The following is a 17,941-nucleotide window of genomic DNA, read 5'->3' as shown; positions in this document are numbered from 1 at the left end:
CACTTATGGGCCTTTAAAGACTCTACTCCTTGTTTCAAATAGTGCGTATCTTGAACACTAGTTTCAGAGTTCGTTACAGCATTTTTTAGTCTTGGTGAATTGGTCTGTAAACTCTAAGTTTATTTCTTTTTTTTTCTTCTTAACTGGCAAGCTGAGGATAAGTCATGAGATTTGAACCCAAGAGCCAAGACCCTCTGGCTGTGATAGTGAGATCTTAACCATCTAGATGTCTCATTCAACCCCCAAAACTCTGAGTTGATTGCTAACAGATTTTGCACATTAACTTGATTGCAGAGATAGCCGGTGAAGAGATAGGAACACAACCTTTTCTCAAGCTAGGTATTTACATCGCTACGGTTGGGCTCAGGGGAAGCACATACTGCACTCTGATTAAAAAAGTAAGATTTTGATCTTCTAGGCATGGGAGATATCATAGGGCAGGATGCATGGGAGCATGTATGAAAGTTTTTGCACCCTACATCGGCATTCATGTAATATTATTTCGACAGAGCATTACAAGAGCAGCTATGATCATCAGTTATGTTTCAATATACCCACCGATCGCACGTCACTTGGGAACCATGCATCTCACTTAAGAGCAGTTACTGTCATATTGTATATGACATTATATTACATCACCTCCGCACATCTCACCCATTTTGGTACTTCTCTTTTAAGTTTAGGGAAATTAAAAAATAAAATAATCCTATGAATTGCATTCCTTTTTAACATGAAGAATTCTGTTGGTACTTGATAGAGGGCCAAATGGGTTGGATCAAGCAGGCCCAAAACCAAACCATCTAACGAGGGCTGAACCTGGTTTAATATGGGTCCAGGTCTTATAGGGTTGGTGTGCACAAAAAACCTTTTTCAACTTTCAATACGTTGGATATTTAGTGATCTTGAAACGTACACCTGCACCGAAGACTAACAATTCAGTAGATTTCTAAGTCTGGGATTTTCATGGGGATCTCTCTCTCTCAAGCTGGTTATCGTGGAACATTAAGAAACAAGGAAAACTTTCATCTGTGAACTATGAACACTTGACTGGCTCAGCAATTTTTATTTTCAACTAGCGTCAGAGGATGGACACAAGAAGCAGTATTGTCCTTGTCCAGATGGATAAGAATCTCGCTCATCTTCAGAGGGACTCAAAAGCTCCAATACTGCTTTTCTATCTGGCATACTTGGGATGGCCCCTTTCACTTGCACACAGAGAGATGCTGCTGCAGCTGCCATAACATAAAAACAACAAGAAAACAACAGGGATTAAAGGAAATCACAGATCGAAAGAGGATCAAATTTTTCACTAAGGAAAGGGGAACCTGATTTAATTAGACACAGATTTTGCTGATAGAAGCACGCTGATGGATCCACACAGATTGACGCTGATTTAATAACGTATCCAGATTTTGCTGATAGAGGCACGCTGATGGATCCACACAGATTGACGCTGTGATTCTCACACAGATTTACGTTGCTTTGAGATCCACAATACCACGTAGATTCACGCTGGGTCTTTGAGATTCTTTGAGATTCACGCTGGGTCTTTCTTCACACAGATTCACGGCTGATAGATCCACGCTGCTGACGCTGATGGATTCACGCTGTGATTCACTCCCAAATTTTTGCTTTGATACCATGAAAGAAGGAAACCCTATTATCGACAATGAGAGAGGGGGAAGAGAGAGAGAGAGAGAGAGAGAGAGAGAGAGAGAGAGAGAGAGAGAGAGGGAGATTCCAGAGGAAAGAGGGTTCAGTCTATCGTGACTGCCCTCTCATTCTATTAATAATAAAGATGTAAAACACTAGGGTACGAAAATACCCCTTTACATAGTGTTAATTTACATTATACATGAACTGGGTCGGGACCCGATCCATTACATAAATGGATCGGGTCAGACATACATAATGAAGATAACAATGACTTCTTTTCACTAATGAACGCACAGGGGATAGCCTTAGAAGATAGTTTATCTCCTTTATCATTTAAAACATAACATTTACAACCAAAGATCCTCAGTCTTTGATAGTCAGGTTCATATTTGAATAATTTTTCAAAGAGAATTTCATTGGACAATGTTTTTTAGGGCATCCTATTTATAAGATATACTGACGTTAATGCAGCTTCAGCCCAAAGATTTTTTGAAACATTTTTAGCAATAAGAAGAGTCCTTGTAGTTTCCATAATGTGTCTATATTTTCTTTCTGAAATTTTGTTTTGTTGTGGAGTTCTAGGACACGATCTTTGATGTAAGATTCTTTCATTTTCTAAAAATTGTTTAAATTCATTTGACAAATATTCTCCTCTAGAGTTTGTTCTGAGGATTTTGAGTTTACTTTCAAATTGATTTTTAATCATGTTATGAAATGTTTTAAAAATTGTGAATACATCGAATTTAAAATTCAGAAAGTAAATCCAATAATATCTAGTGAAATCATCGATAAACACAACATAGTAGGAGAATCCTCCTTTAGAGGCAACATGAGCAGGACCCCACACATCCGAATGAACTAATTCAAAAGGCATTGAAGAATAAAAAGTTCTTTGACCATAAGGCAAGGTTGTCATTTTACCAAGTAAACATTTTTTACATTCAAAATTATCTTTACAAAGATTCTTGGTAAGAGGTACAAAATTTAATTTCCCTATATTTGGATGCCCAAGTCTATGATGTTAAGTCCGTATATCTTTTGTTTGGGCAGTGTTACAAAAAGATTCCTTTGAAATACAAAAGAGATCCATATAATAGAGATCTTCTTGCCTAGAACCTTCCCCAATCAATTTTCTGAATTGGTGATCATGCACCCAACATTTACTTGATAAGAAAATGGCATCATATCCATGATTCGAGATTTGAGAAACAGAAAGTAAGTTAAGATGAAGTTTTGGTATAAGTCTTATTTTTGGAATATAAAATTTGTTATGTTTTATCAAATCATTTTTAAAAATTCCAACACCCTTTATTTCCAAGGCAGTGCCATCGGCAGTGGAAACAAAGGATGCATTTAAAATAAGTTGACATTTGGATAATATAGACTTATGTGGGGTCATATGAAAAGAAGCTCCTGAATCAAGAAGCCAAGAGCACATACCAGGAGTAGAAGAGGATGCAATGGCCTCCTGAGGTAGATCCTTTGAGTAATGGTTATAATGCATCTGTTAGTTGAGATAATGATATGGTGAGGTCATTGAGATTCAGAGTATCCTCATTTTGTTTTGATGGTGCAGCGGCACACGTTTTTCTTAGGGCCTATATTTGTATCTAGGGCATTGAGGCCTAATATGACCAGGTTCATTATAGTTATGGAAAATGAATTTTTATTCTCCTCTATTCTTACTAAAATGAGGAGGTTTGTATAGCTTGATGTGATGTCCTGGTTTAGATGCAGCAAGTGCACAATCCTCTTCTAGGCCATTGCTAGAAGTAGCAAGCACACTAGCATTTTTACTCATATTTAGCCTAGTTTTTTCTCCACTAAGCTTAGTGAGAATCTCATGAATAGGAGGAGGTGATGAAGATGATAGTAAGGAGGCCCTTGTTTGTTCAAACTCTGGTCTCAAACCATAGAGAAAAGTGAAGAGTCTACCTTCCTCAACTTGAACTTTTTGCATTTCTATACACTTACCTTCCCATTTGAGTTCAAATTGGGCAAGTTGGGTCTATATAGAAGATAACTCCATAAAGTAATCTCTTACATTTTTATCTCCTTGTTTGATATTTCTAACATTTTCTTAGAGATAATACTTGTGAGTCATATCTTTTCCGGTAAATATACCTCTAAGATATTCTCATGCTTCATTAGCCTTTTTTAGCATAATAGATTTGAAGTAATTTTTGTTTTCACTCCACTTAGCATCCATGAAAGAATTTTTGTGTTTTTCATTTCTCATTCATCCAATTTCTTGTAGTATTCTTTCATGGCTTTGTCTCTTTCGTCAAGACTAATCTCAACCCCATTTTCACCTAATGTAATTTTAAGAGTAGGTTCAAGAATAGTACCTCTTACGAATCCCCACAAACCTTAACCCTTGATGAATGTCTCCAAGTGTCCCGCCCAAATGTTGTAGTTGCTTCCTTCAAGTTTGAATGGCGGAATAAAGTTGGAGTTGCTTGTATTGTATGCGAAAAATTCACTCGTGGTGAATTAGAAGAGAAAGAAAAATCACCACCACGATGGAGAATAAGCACACTTTTAGAGGCAGCCCACCAATGCACGTTTTATCATAAACCTGACTCTAATACCATGTGAATTTGCCTTACACACAATCAATGTAATATCGTGTATTTTCGTACTTAGTCATTTTATGAGATTGTTGAAAATTTAGCTAAGTCTGGGAGAAAAATCATTTGAGGCTCGATTTTTAGACTGATGTCTTTGAGTCTGGGCTTGGCCCAGGTTCCATCGACAAGGTCGTAACGAGCCAATCGAAGCGAGATAAAGAGTTTTATTTTTTACCTTTAAATTCAAGCAAAATTCGGGTTATTTTCGGGCAAAATTCGAAATTTGGTATTCGTAATCTATCGTTGGATGCATCTCAGAATCCTGAGCGCGATGATATTTTACTTTCCTGAATTCGAGTCCCGGTTGGCCCGAAAATCATTTTTTCTGAAAATTGAGCAGTTTATCGAAATGGATCCGGAGTTGAATCGGATTGGATCCAAGGCCTACAATCCGAACTAATATGGATTTGGGTTCATATGGAAGATAACTCCATAAAGTAATCTCTTACATTTTTATCTCCTTGTTTGATATTTCTAACATTTTCTTAGAGATAATACTTGTGAGCCATATCTTTTTCGGTAAATATACCTCTAAGATATTCTCATGCTTCATTAGCCTTTTTGTAGCATAATAGGTTTGAAGTAATTTTTGTTTTCACTCCACTTAGCATCCATGAAAGAATTTTTGTGTTTTTCATTTCTCATTCATCCAATTTCTTGTAGTATTCTTTCATGGCTTTGTCTCTTTCGTCAAGACTAGTCTCAACCCCATTTTCACCTAATGTAATTTTAAGAGTAGGTTCAAGAATAGTACCTCTTACGAATCCCCACAAACCTTAACCCTTGATGAATGTCTCCAAGTGTCCCGCCCAAATGTTGTAGTTGCTTCCTTCAAGTTTGAATGGCGGAATAAAGTTGGAGTTGCTTGTATTGTATGCGAAAAATTCACTCGTGGTGAATTAGAAGAGAAAGAAAAATCACCACCACGATGGAGAATAAGCACACTTTTCGAGGCAGCCCACCAATGCACGTTTTATCATAAACCTGACTCTAATACCATGTGAATTTGCCTTACACACAATCAATGTAATATCGCGTATTTTCGTACTTAGTCATTTTATGAGATTGTTGAAAATTTAGCTAAGTCTGAGAGAAAAATCGTTTGAGGCTCGATTTTTAGACTGATGTCTTTGAGTCTGGGCTTGGCCCAGGTTCCATCGACAAGGTCGTAATGAGCCAATCAAAGCGAGATAAAGAGTTTTATTTTTTACCTTTAAATTCAAGCAAAATTCGGGTTATTTTCGGGCAAAATTCGAAATTTGGTATTCGTGTAATCTATCGTTGGATGCATCTCAGAATTCTGAGCGCGATGATATTTTACTTTCCTAAATTCGAGTCTCGGTTGGCCCGAAAATCGTTTTTTTTGAAAATTGAGCAGTTTATTGAAATGGATCCGGAGTTGGATCGGATTGGATCCAAGGCCTACAATCGGAACTAATATGGATTTGGGTCTTATTTAAGTCCTACTTAAATATGGATTTGATCCAAATCTTGATCCATTTTCGTTTTGGGTATGGGTTTGAATCTTGGACCCGGATTCGGATCCAAATCCAAGCCCCACGTTTTCCAGCTTTAAATTGAAAATAAAGCTTTAATTTGGGATTTAATAAGGTTAGGGAGCCTTCTGGGTTAATTTGGGTGTTTTTGAAAGTTTTAGATAATCTTAATTAATTAATTAATATTAATTCCGAATTTTATTTCAGGGTTGAGTAGGACTCCTTAAAAGAGTCCTTATTCCTACTCAAGAGAGAGTTTTAAAAAAAAGTAGAAGTTTTTTTTTATAAAAGTCAACTTTAAAAAAGTTTAAAAAAAAAAGGATGGAAGAAGAGTTTCATAAAATAGAAACTCTCTTCTCCAGCCCTTTAAAGGGTTGGAGAAGAGGGGAACGTCACCCCCTCTCCCACTCATTATTTAAAGAGAAAAAAAAAGAAAGAGAGGAAAGAAGGAAAAGAGAAAGAAAGAGGGAAAGGGAAAGAGAGAAAAAGGGAAGGAAGAGAGGAAGAAGAAGGAGAAGCCTTCTTTTCCAGCCCATCCGCTCTTTCCACCGTGTTTTCTTTGTTTTTCACATCAAGGTACAGGTTTCCTCTCATGATCTAAGTGAGAAATCGAATACTGATTCGATTCTCATGCTATATCTTGGTGTAAACCATGGTAAAAAGGGGTAGATCTAGGTGATCACCCTAAGATATGCGAAAGAGGATCCATGGATCCTCTTTCGATGTATGCGTTTTGGTTTTCCATCCTCTCAAACAAAAAAAAAAGAATTTTTTATATGTTATAATGGGGAGTGGTTCCTTTATAACTCTCCTTGTGAATATCGATTCCGTGGCCGGATCTTGATATGGGTTAGTTAGATACATTGGTAATAAATGTTGCAACCACGTACGTACTGCTCAGCAACTTATGTGTTCAGGATCATTGTCTGATCATGGCTTAAAACATGCATATCTGGGTAATAAATGTGTAAAAGCATGCCGGTGTAAATCCCACACTGGTTAATACATGTTTTCATTTGTAAAACCATGCACAGTGCGCACATAGTTTTAAAGAGTAGGAAGTTGGGTCATTAACCCTCTGTTTTGGACCTGAAGGCCTGGCCGACCAGACCAGCCAAGCATGACTCGGTTACCCAGGTCCTGTCAATGATCTGACAGGTCAACCAGGCTCGGCTGGACTGAGTCCAGCCAGCCTGACAAGGCCTGTTAAGCCGCAGGGGCTCAGCTGAGCCGGCTCAAAAAAAAATGTTCATGCCTTACCTTCTTTTGCAACCTCCTATTGGGAGGGTATTTTAGTTTCTTTTTATTGGTCATTACTGGGCTTGAGGGCAGCCCAGCCGAGGCATGCTCAGCTGGCCTGTCAAGATCTGCAGATCTGCACAGGCTAGGCTTGTGCAGGGTGGTGGCTGGCCAGCAAACCAGTCAAGCCCTGCTCAGTTGGCTAGCTGAGCCAGCTTCTCTCTCTCTCTCTCTCTCTCTCTCTCTCTCTCTCTCTCTCTCTCTCTCTATATATATATATATATATATATATATATATATATATATATATATATATATATATATTGTAGATGGCTGGCAGTCAGCAGGGTGCTTCTCAGCTGCCAGCCAGGCCCTGGCAGATCACATACAGACCCAGGCTGGGCCTGTGTATGATCTGTCAGGCCCAGCTGACTGGGCTGGCCCAACTTACCTGGGCTGGCCCAGCTTACCTGGGCTGGCAGGGTCCGGTCAGGGCCAATTCAGCCTTCTGGCTAGACTGGTACCAGCCTGGCAGTCTCTTGCCAGGCCAGCTGGGGTCTGACCAGACCTGGCCGCACCTGATAGGCTTGGCTTGCCAGGTCCTGTCTGGCCGCTTGGGGACCAGCCGAGTAGTTCGGCTGGGCAGGTATAAAAAAAAAAGACATACATATATACATATATGTGTATTAATGATAAATATGTTATATATGTATGTGATTTAAATTAATGATTTGAGTTACATAGTGCATTAGCAAATATGCCCATTGGTGGGTACATGATCTTTTCAAAAAGAGAAGCAGGGCAATTACAGTGTGTACGGTGAGGTGTGTATGTGCATTTCATAAGGAAGCATTGCATTTACAGCTATACATGCACTTGAAGAAAACTATGAATTAATGTTTATTCCAAATGGAATCAGTGCATTGATAGTTCCAGATGCACTTAATAAAAATGTGCATGTGATGTTTATTTTAATGAAAAACATGCATTGACAAGTATGTATCCACATGATGGGAAGATGCTTTGATATGCTTATGCAAGTTTATTGATATCATGCAATTGACATGAACATGCACGATTGATGGGGATATGCATTTACATGAGAACCTATATTCAAAGGGAATATGCATTGACATGGACACGTGTATGCAAATGAAAGAATGCACTTGACATAGTTGCACATGAATTAAGTAAATACATGCTAATGAATATTTTTGTTTCGTATGCATGATAAAAGGTTGCATATGTTAATCTGCATTTGAAACATGTGAATTGCGTCAACTATGCTATGTTGTTACGGTTTTTATATATGGTGCATCGATGATCGAAATGAATCGGCGTGGTCTGGTGGGCCTCAAGCTATGGTTTGCTCCCTCTTTATTTACTTTTAAATGCATCGCAAAAATTACATTTATTTTTATTGCACTATTCTATGTGTTTCCACGGGCATGAGTCCCGTGATGGTTCTCGCAGGGAAAGATGCGAGTTTTTGCATTTGCTTTTGCATGCTAAATTGCAAAACTCAATAATTGACTTCTAATAAAAAGATAATGAATAAGAAAAGTGTAATATACATTCTAGGATCTCCCATCGGAAGAATGGAATCTTAGATATTCGGTTTTGGAAGACCACGAGGATACAAAAACTCCGTGTGCACTAATGATTACCCTTGAACCCGATATTGAGGTTCTTTCTCCTTGCCACGATTTTAGGGAAAATCCGACACTTTACCTTGGGGTGGTGTGTTTGACACAACTATTGTTTTGATATACCAAAAAAGTGATACTATTGGACGTGGAGGTCCTTAGTGTCCCGACATTAGATGTGGAGGTCTAATGTTCCGAAGGTGATTCAGTCGAAGGCTAAGTTTGAAACCCAGTAATAAAATACAACTTGTGTGCTAAGTTATTCTGGAAACCCTACTTGACCTCGAAAAATTTTACTCGTTTGGTGTATCCGCGGGCAACGATAATTAAAAAGAGAAACTTAAATTGTATAATTTAATAGAGCATGCATATAGAAAAGAAAACTTTAAGAAAAAATAATAAAGTGTTTATGTATTGCACATAAATCATGCATTTTTCTGCAATGCATTAGATCATGCATATTTACTTATCCCCTTAACTGTTAAATGTTGGTGAATGCATAATTTGTTTTCTAAAGCATGTTAAATATCCTGGTTACTTAAATTATGATCCTTGTTATTTATTAGTGTTCTCTCATACTTAGTAATTGTTCTCTACTGCATGAATGCTTAAATTGAATTATGTAATTGTCATAATTGCATTCACCTAAATTATTGCATGAAATCTTATCTGTGATCTTTAGCTCACTTGTTTCGTTAGAGGTATATGTGCTCAGGATTTCGGTTCTGACACCCTACTTCTATGGTTTTTCGCAGCCGTAGGTGATCAGTGAAGCGACTGGCTTCTGAAGAAGCTACGGGTGTCACGCATTTGCTAGACAGTTCACAAATGGACAGCGTGACTATTCTTTTATTTTCTTTTTGTTTCATTTAGTTGTTACTGTACTCTGAATTTTTCATTATGCAATTGTCTCGTGACTAGCATTAATTATTCAATAAAAGTTTGGGTTAGTTTAGTATGAATGATAAGTGTAAGTTCTCTTATGGTTGGTTGTTTTATTCAATTGGGCGTGGAACTGTAAAGGCCCGGGTCTTTGGGAATATTTTTGCAATTGATTTAAAAAAAAAACTGCACTTTTTAAAGGGTATGAGTTGGGGTCGTTACAGTCAAGTTTGAAATAACTTAATACTTTAAACACTCAAAATATATGACACCGCAAAATAGCAATCAAATGCTTTACACCACAAAAAGAAGAGAAGTGCTTCAAATGCAGTGTATTGATAAGCATAAGGGCACAAAACCCCTTCACCTGTTACATTATGCAATGGGTTTAAAACACCTTTATTTATAGAGTAAAGCAGCTAATGAAGAGACGTTGGGCTTCAGCCCAACGACTCTTTGTGTATAGAGTCAGACTGTGTATAATAACTGACTGTTGTACACTGTATACAGTCAGACTGTGTACAGAAAAAGGACAAAAAGAACAAAAAAAAGGAAAATTACAAAAGAGAAAATTACAGAAGATAAAAACAAAAATATAAGAATATACATATATACTTTAAATATGCATATATATATATATATATACATATACTTATACATATACATACTCTTATATTACGAAAAGTATATATATATATATTCAAGTATATACATATATGTATTATTTTCTAACACCAACTTATCCCAATTTTCAGGATAAGTGGGTGTGTTTAACGAACCTCTCAAGTATATGAAATGATCAATCAAAGAGAAAAACGAGGAAGAAGGAAGACATTTTGAACAAAAATGAATTAAAAGGGGAGGAAGTATTAAACCAGTTATTTTTAACATAAAAGGAATATTTTTTTTCTTGATAGCTAAAAATATGTTAGTGCTTGTCTAGAGGGAAAATTTTTAGGGAGATTTTCAGTAGATCAGAGTTTCTCCATATTATGTTCCACATGAATGTAATCTAAGTGTAGACCAGCAGTTCTTGTTATAAGGTCATATCACCATGTTCTCAGTGTTTATGTTTCTATCAGTGACAACATAATAAAATATATACTGGTTTTGAATATTTTGCATGGATACATTGTCCCAGCATAGAACTGAAACATCTTCTCTGCACACCATGATTCCAGTTGTACAAAATCAGGGAGAGTTCACAGATAGACAATGTGACACATTTTGGAGAGAAAACATAGATGACTTTAGAAGTGGCAGCAGATAGCTGTCAGAATGTGCTTTTCAAATTCACAGCTTGGAGAAAATATTTTCAGAATACAAATAATCATTACAAAAATGCTATAAACCTTTATAATCTTTGTAAGAAATTGATTATGAGTGGTGGTCTAGACTCTAGCAGATTGGGTATTGCGTGTTCTAGCTGAAAACCGAAAATAATGATAACAGTGCCAGGGCATGATACCATGTTACCGGATGAAGAAACTTGTGCCACCTCATAATTTTATGATTATGAAGAAAGCAATGAGCATTTGTGTAACGCCCCAAAATCGTGGACTTGAAACCTTTTATGAAAAATGTTGAAAGCTTTGAAATCAATCATTTATCAGAGTTTAAAACAGAAGTTCAGAGGAAGATCAGGTTCAAAACAACAAGTCCCTAGACCTTGGGCACATTACAACCAAAAGCAGATTTCCCCTTACAAACCGATTTGCAATCCAAATATATATTTTATTGAAATGAAAAGAAGAGTCACATTTTGGTAATACAGTTTTAAAAATGCAGAGTTAAAATCAAAAGAGATGCTTTCAAAGAAACCTTGTACCGCATCTATCAAAAGAGTTTCCATGAGCGCAACGTCAAGAAAGGGCATTGCCTTGAATGCATCGCGTCATCGTGTCATCGCAAGCTGTCTCAACCTGTTCACCACCTGCCCATGAAAATGGGTCAGTCTCACAGCAGACTAGTAAGGGTGCAAAGGACAAGAAAGAACAAAGGCTACAATAAGCAAGATAAACGCTAGCTCAAGCAGAAACAAGCAAGACTAGCAGATCTAACCAAAAGTGTTGTAAAGTAAGCAAGGCTCTAGTAAAACATGCTATAGAGTAAGTAAGGCTCTAGTAAGGCAAACAGCTACGTACAAGAGCAAGAAGGATTATAGTGATAAACAAGCAACTATAGCAATCCCACAGATATAATAGGTGAAGAGTAACTAACTCTATCCACCAGTCAAGCAAAGCAATTGCATAAGACAGGTATTCATAACACTCGTAATACATATACAAGTACCATAGGATGGCTCAATCCATCGACAAGTGATTTAATCGTGAGGCACAAGCTATTGCATCATAAGCAATACATAAGCTACACAGGATAAGCAATCAACTAGTATGAGAAGCTAGTTATTACTAAGCAAAGAACTGCGTAAGCAGTTTAACCAACAAGGGTAACGCCTCGACAGGCGTACCTAGCTTAACGAGTAGTATACCGAACTATCGAGCTAACAAGCAAGCAAGCAACTCACGTCACAATATGCCTATCTCATGATCATGTGTATAAGTTATATCTTGTCTCATTACTGAGCAGGCCGTTGTGGGTATGCACAAGGCAAAACGTAGAAATAGCCGAGATCGATTCGGGGGTCCATTATGCTATGTATTTTATTATACCCCGAATGACTGACTGAGTCCGCTTCCTAAGGGGACGGTCTGTGACCAAGAGAGTAAATCCCCAAAGGCAAACAAAGGCCCAAAGGATGCACATCCGTACTTCTGCAGAAGTGGCCCAAAGGATTTCCCCTAACCTCCGATGACTAGAGAAGGTCGGATCTTTGCCCGAGATTGCCATATATGACTGTCCATCGGAGTTTTGTACCATCCATCCTCTCTCTTGATGAACCGTCCCGAATGAGCACGACGGAGGGTTTTTTAACCGCCGTCCCATTCTCATGCTCTGGTCTTTCAACCCAATCGAGCATCTTGCCGGTGAAGGGTTTCTTAACCGCACTTTTGTGATCTCAAACACATGCCATTGCATGTTTGAGGCAGACATAGTCCTCTCATCCTACTCATCGTAGTACGCAACGTACCTGTTCAAAAGTACAACCACGATGAGAGGGGTATGGATCTCTCGCAGGAAATCCCAATGCTTCTACTTTATAGAAGCCCGCAGTGAACTCATTCTAGTTCCAGCTGATCGTGCTCGGGTCCTTTAGACAATCGCGAGCAATCTGCCTATTAGGCAAAATTCAATAAAACATGATTAGCTTAATGTGTCAATACACGCTTAGAGGTTACTATAGACCTCTCGTCCTGCTCTCGTAGTCCAAACATATCGTATGTGACTAAGGGTGCAACTACAAGAGAATGAACATGGATTCCTCGTAAGAGATCCAACAATACCTTCACGAAGGAGGGAAGGCGCTACAAACATGGTTGAACCAGAAAGCCTAGAAACTAGGTCTCGCATCAGAGGTGGGGTAACGCCGATCTAGTGATGGCGCAAGTACCTCGCTAGGATCCCCGCCCCTACTCGTGCACAGGCTTCTAAACCAGGCTATTTGAGTAATATCGAATAGGTGAACAGAGGTTGTAACACATCTATCCCGAATGCATCGATTTGGGAGATCTGGCCGCTATCACTTTACAAGCTATACATTCCTGAAAATAGGATCGTACCTAAGACCATCGTCTTTGGAGAACCGAAGTGCATAGGTGTGTCGTGGCTTGTAAGACAAGTGAAACGATATACACTATACATTCGAAGCTGCACTCAGGGAGTGCAAGCTGACAAGAGGCAAACTCATGCACATACTAATACAAAGGTACAACAAGGGACAAGACTCGGTGGGCGAAGCCGCACCGCGAGGGTAGAACGCTAAAGCTCCACACGAGGTATTAGATTATACCTCGATCATCGTAACGCACAAGCAGGCAACTACGCGAGCGACTCGTGAGGTAGGAGATCCTATACTGACTACGCAAGTGTAAAAGACGACTCACGAGGCATAGGGTTGCACCTCGATAGATCGATAAGCATAAGCAAGAAAGAAAGCATACGACAGAAATAAGAATACATGCATGAGCAAGACAGCAGCAAGGTAAGGATGAACACAAGAAAAAGACAAGTGCAAGAGCTAGCACGACAGTACAAAAAAGTAAAGCGAAAAGCAAAGGCCATGGCGCATAAAGCGCAGGGCAACAAGTAAATGCAAGAAGGTAAAGTGCATGAACATAAAGGAGGACCAGGCATCCTGGAGAATAAGGCAAACGTAAGTAAATGCCAAGGCGCAAAGCGCGGGGCAATAGAAAAGTAAAGTGCGAAAAAGTAAAGAGGACAAGGATCGCGAAACCGCGTCCTTGAAGGTAAAAACATACATATATACATTATACGTATACATATATCGTACTTTTAGTTATCTTCCTTATTTTAGCATTTATCAGTTCATTGTCCTTTCACGCAAGAATCCCCTACCTTAAGGGGTTGCGGGTCCTCGTACGCATGCAACGTAGGCAAGCAAGAGCTCGAGCCACAGAGGGCAAGCCGGATCCACCGTTCAACCTGGAGAGCTTAGAATGTTAGCATATGCCGAAAATACATAAGCAACAAGGCAGCAAGGCCTCCCTGCCTGCAGAAGGTAGATGCAGGAACTCTGCATCCTGCAGACAAGGGTGCCAGAGGCAGGGGCCTCAGCCCTGCTTGGCAACAGCAGCAAAGGCAGGGAGCAGGAGCTCCCTGTCTGCCAGGCACAAAGGAAGGCAGGGGAGGGAGCAAAGGCTCCCTGCCACAACAAGGCAGGGGGGAAACACCCCCTGTCAGAACACGAGACAGGGGCGCAGCCTCCTGCCGGCAGCAAGAACAAGGCAAGGGGGCAGAGCCCCTTGCCAGAGAACACACACAGAGATACAGGGGGCAAGCCCATGCTCGAAAACAAGAAAGCAGGGCGGCTTCGCCCCCTGCTGGCACAACGCAGGAGGCAGGGGAGGCCTCGCCCCCTGCCGGCACAATGCAAGAGGCAGGGGGACAGAGCCCCCTGCCGAGGAGCAACAGAAGGGTGCAGGGGGGGCTCCGCCCCCTGCAGGGGAAACAATCGAAGGCAGGGGGGCCTAGCCCCCTGCCGGCAAACAAAAGAAGACAGGGGGCGAAGCCCCCTGCCGAGAAGCAACATCAAGGTAGGGGGACCCCTCCCCCTACCGAGAACCAAACAAAAGAGCATGGGGGCTCAGTCCCCCTGCTGACCTACTGCAAAAAGGCAGGGGGTAACCCCCTGCCGACAAGAGGCGACATGGGGCTCAGCCCCCTGTCGACCAAGAGCAAAAAGGCAGGAAGGGGGTAACCCCCTGCCAAAACAAGAGGCGACAGGGGGCTCAGCCCCCCAGTCGTCCAACATCAAAAAGAGTGACAAGTGGCGGAACCCCCTGCCAAGAAGAGCCAACGACAGGGGGCCCAGCCCCCTGTCAACCAAAAACAAAGGGAGGCAGGGGGGTTTAGCCCCCTGCCGACCAGCGGTGATGACAGGGGGCTCAACCCCCCTGTCGATCCACCCTGCACAAAAGAGGAAAAGGGGAGGGTTGGAGCTGCCTGCCGACAACAGGTGACAGGGGGCTCAGCCCCCCTGTCGACCTACCTTGCACAAAGGAGGAGAGGGGAGGGTTATACCTCCGAAGACCGCAGCGGCGGGGGAGGAGCTGAGTGGAAGGGGCGCTGACGGCGTGCTCGGGGTCCATGGCGGTTGGTCGACAGGACGCAGGGAGGATCGCTTTCAGCAGCAGGGAGGAAGAAAGGGTGGTGGCCGGCGGCGATTCGTCGGTGCTCGAGGTCGTTGGGGACGCTGGCTGCGAGTTGCCGGTGACTGAGAGGGGAGGCGCAGTCGATAGCAGACAAGGCCGGCGGCGAGTCGCCGACGGCAGCACTCACCGATGACGGTGAAACGAGGGAGAGGATTGGAGATGGTCGCCCGAGCTCAAAGGCCGCCGTCGGCTGAGGACACCGGCGACGGGGAGGTCGACATCAAAAAAGGGGGAAATGCCGATGGCTGCGATCACCGGCGACGGGGAGGCAGCGAGGGATGCTAGCGTCACCGGGAAGGCTGCCGGAACTCAGAGGGGAGGCGGCCGGACGGAGTCGCTCGCCGGTGCCTCCGATCGCCGGCGGCAGCGTGAGGGGGAGATAGGAGCAGAGGAGAGAGAGAAGGGGCAAGGGGTTCTGCCCCTCGCCCGAGACGCCTGTGACTTTTAAAGTCACAGGCTTCTCGAACGATCGAGAAGCCGGGTCCGAGTTCGGGCTCGGGTCCAGCTCGGATCCGGGTCCGAAACGGCGGACCGACCGTGACACGTGTCCGACACGTGCAGAGCATGTGTCTGACACGTGTCCGACACGGATTTTTTTTTCACGGGCTTTACATCCTACCTCCCTTAAAAGAATTTCGTCCTCGAAATTTCATAGGAAGGCGATCTGGGTAGACCGCAACCTAAGGGAACTAGGTAGAATAGGATGCGCGTGCGCACACGAACCCCCAAACACAAAAGCTTCTGAAGGGATCAGAACAACACATAATGAGTCCCAGAGAAAGGTTTGAAGCCAACAACTTGATCGAATCAAACGTATGTGTGAATTCATTATAAACTTGTCTTCGCAAGAGTTCGTAAGAGTTCATATGGAGAGCCATAAAAGGAAAGAGAGTTTAGCAGAAGGCTATAAGAATGTTTATTCGCTATCTTCAAGGATGAAGAAACACAACGAGTCATCAAAGAAAACGAGTCTAGTAGAAGACCAAAAGGAAAGGTTTAAATCATTAACTTCTACTTGACCCGATAAGGGATGAAGAGACAAAATGAGACATTGCTCTGGCTTGCGTTCCTTGAACGGGGTCTCTAAATCATCATCATCACGTCGTGTGTCACACTCACAACTTCTAACAAACTCTGCGTCATGAATAACCACAATCTATACTCTCTCAAGGCCTTATGCGGCCAACTGCCACCTATCAAGACTCACTTAAGGCGACATAAAAGCTCACCATAGCCTTTCATGGCAATCAAAGTCACACAAGTTCCTCGTCGGACCTCCTGATTCGGGAAACGTACAACCTCACAAGGGATTACCGCTCTAGATGGTATACCTGGTCTTGGACAGTACACTTCCTCACAGTTCACTGTCTCCGCGGCTACCCGCTCTTGGACAGTGTATATCCTCACAGAGATTCTACCACTCTAGCCGGGTTACCAGATCTTGGTCATACGAACCCTCACAGAAAACCCTTGGGAACCCAATCCTCAACAAATGCCATAATCAAAGAAAAGCACTACGATACACGCATCAACATAAATGACCGCTCACTGGGTCGATAGCCACAAATAATCGACAAGATCCACGCCGAATCACCTGGTCTAGAAAAATGTATGACCTCACAAGGAATTACCGCCCTAGATGGTATACTTGGTCTTGGACCATACACTTCCTCACAGTTCACCGTCTCCGCGGCTACCCGATCTTGGACAGTGCACATCCTCACAGAAATCTACCACTCTAGTGGGTCACCTGATCTTGGTCATACACCCCCCTCGCAGATAATCCATTGGAGACCAGATCCTCAACATGCGCCATACACAGTGATACATGCATCAATACAATCGACTGATCAAAACAATTGACCGCACTCGGGGTCAACAACCACCAATATGGGTATAAGCATATATACCAACAATATGCATCGTATCACTTCTCATGGCAGAACAAAACACAAAATCACACATTCTTTCAACAATTCTTATAACGTGGCATATCAATCACATCACATAGAAGATTTAAACTACGCAACTCATCAATGCCACAAAAAACATTATATCCTCAAATAGGACCTCAAAGCATGCGCAATCAAAGCATGAATTCTATACATAGAAACACGCAGGTAATATACTATGAATCAACTAAACTTCAACTTACGTAACTCCTACATAATTCAATAAATTCACAGGATTCAAGTGGTATGTGCAAATACTCTGATCATTGCATCATCATATGCATCCACAATTCTTACCTCGAAGCACATCGCATTCGACTACTGCAGCGTGAAACACACACACATATCTACAAGACATCTTAGTTCAATACTCATGATATTCATCAATCATGCTATACAGAGATGATGTAATCACACAACCAATCATAATGTGAAACTCTCTGCAACACAGTTATGTAGGCGTGATGTATCATCAAACCACTAATCATTTGTAGTCGTGAGGTGTCATATATCTAAATGATCTAAACTAATGATTTGTAGGCGTGACACGTCATTCACCTAATAAGCATCACAATCATTGAGATTACCAAGACACCAAAGATACACAAAATTCCATTGCTAAGCCTTGACTTGAAAAAAATGCGTAAC

The 17,941-nt window shown here is 41.5% G+C and overlaps 1 long non-coding RNA gene across 1 annotated transcript in view; it reads right to left on the bottom strand.

The window, feature by feature from the left end:
• Window positions 1–572: 572 nt before the first annotated feature.
• LOC149815508 (uncharacterized) overlaps window positions 573–17,941 on the bottom strand; it is an 84,511-nt gene continuing 67,142 nt past the window's right edge. The window contains exon 2 of the long non-coding RNA XR_016427812.1: window positions 573–1,232. This is a non-coding gene — a long non-coding RNA (uncharacterized LOC149815508). The remainder of the gene's footprint in view (window positions 1,233–17,941) is intronic.

Source organism: Nuphar pumila, chromosome 15, assembly GCF_984573655.1.
Source record: "Nuphar pumila chromosome 15, dmNupPumi1.hap1.1, whole genome shotgun sequence".
NCBI classification, from domain to species: domain Eukaryota; kingdom Viridiplantae; phylum Streptophyta; class Magnoliopsida; order Nymphaeales; family Nymphaeaceae; genus Nuphar; species Nuphar pumila.
The sequence above is the reverse complement of the archived record's forward strand: the minus strand, read 5'-3'. Positions and strand labels throughout refer to the sequence as shown.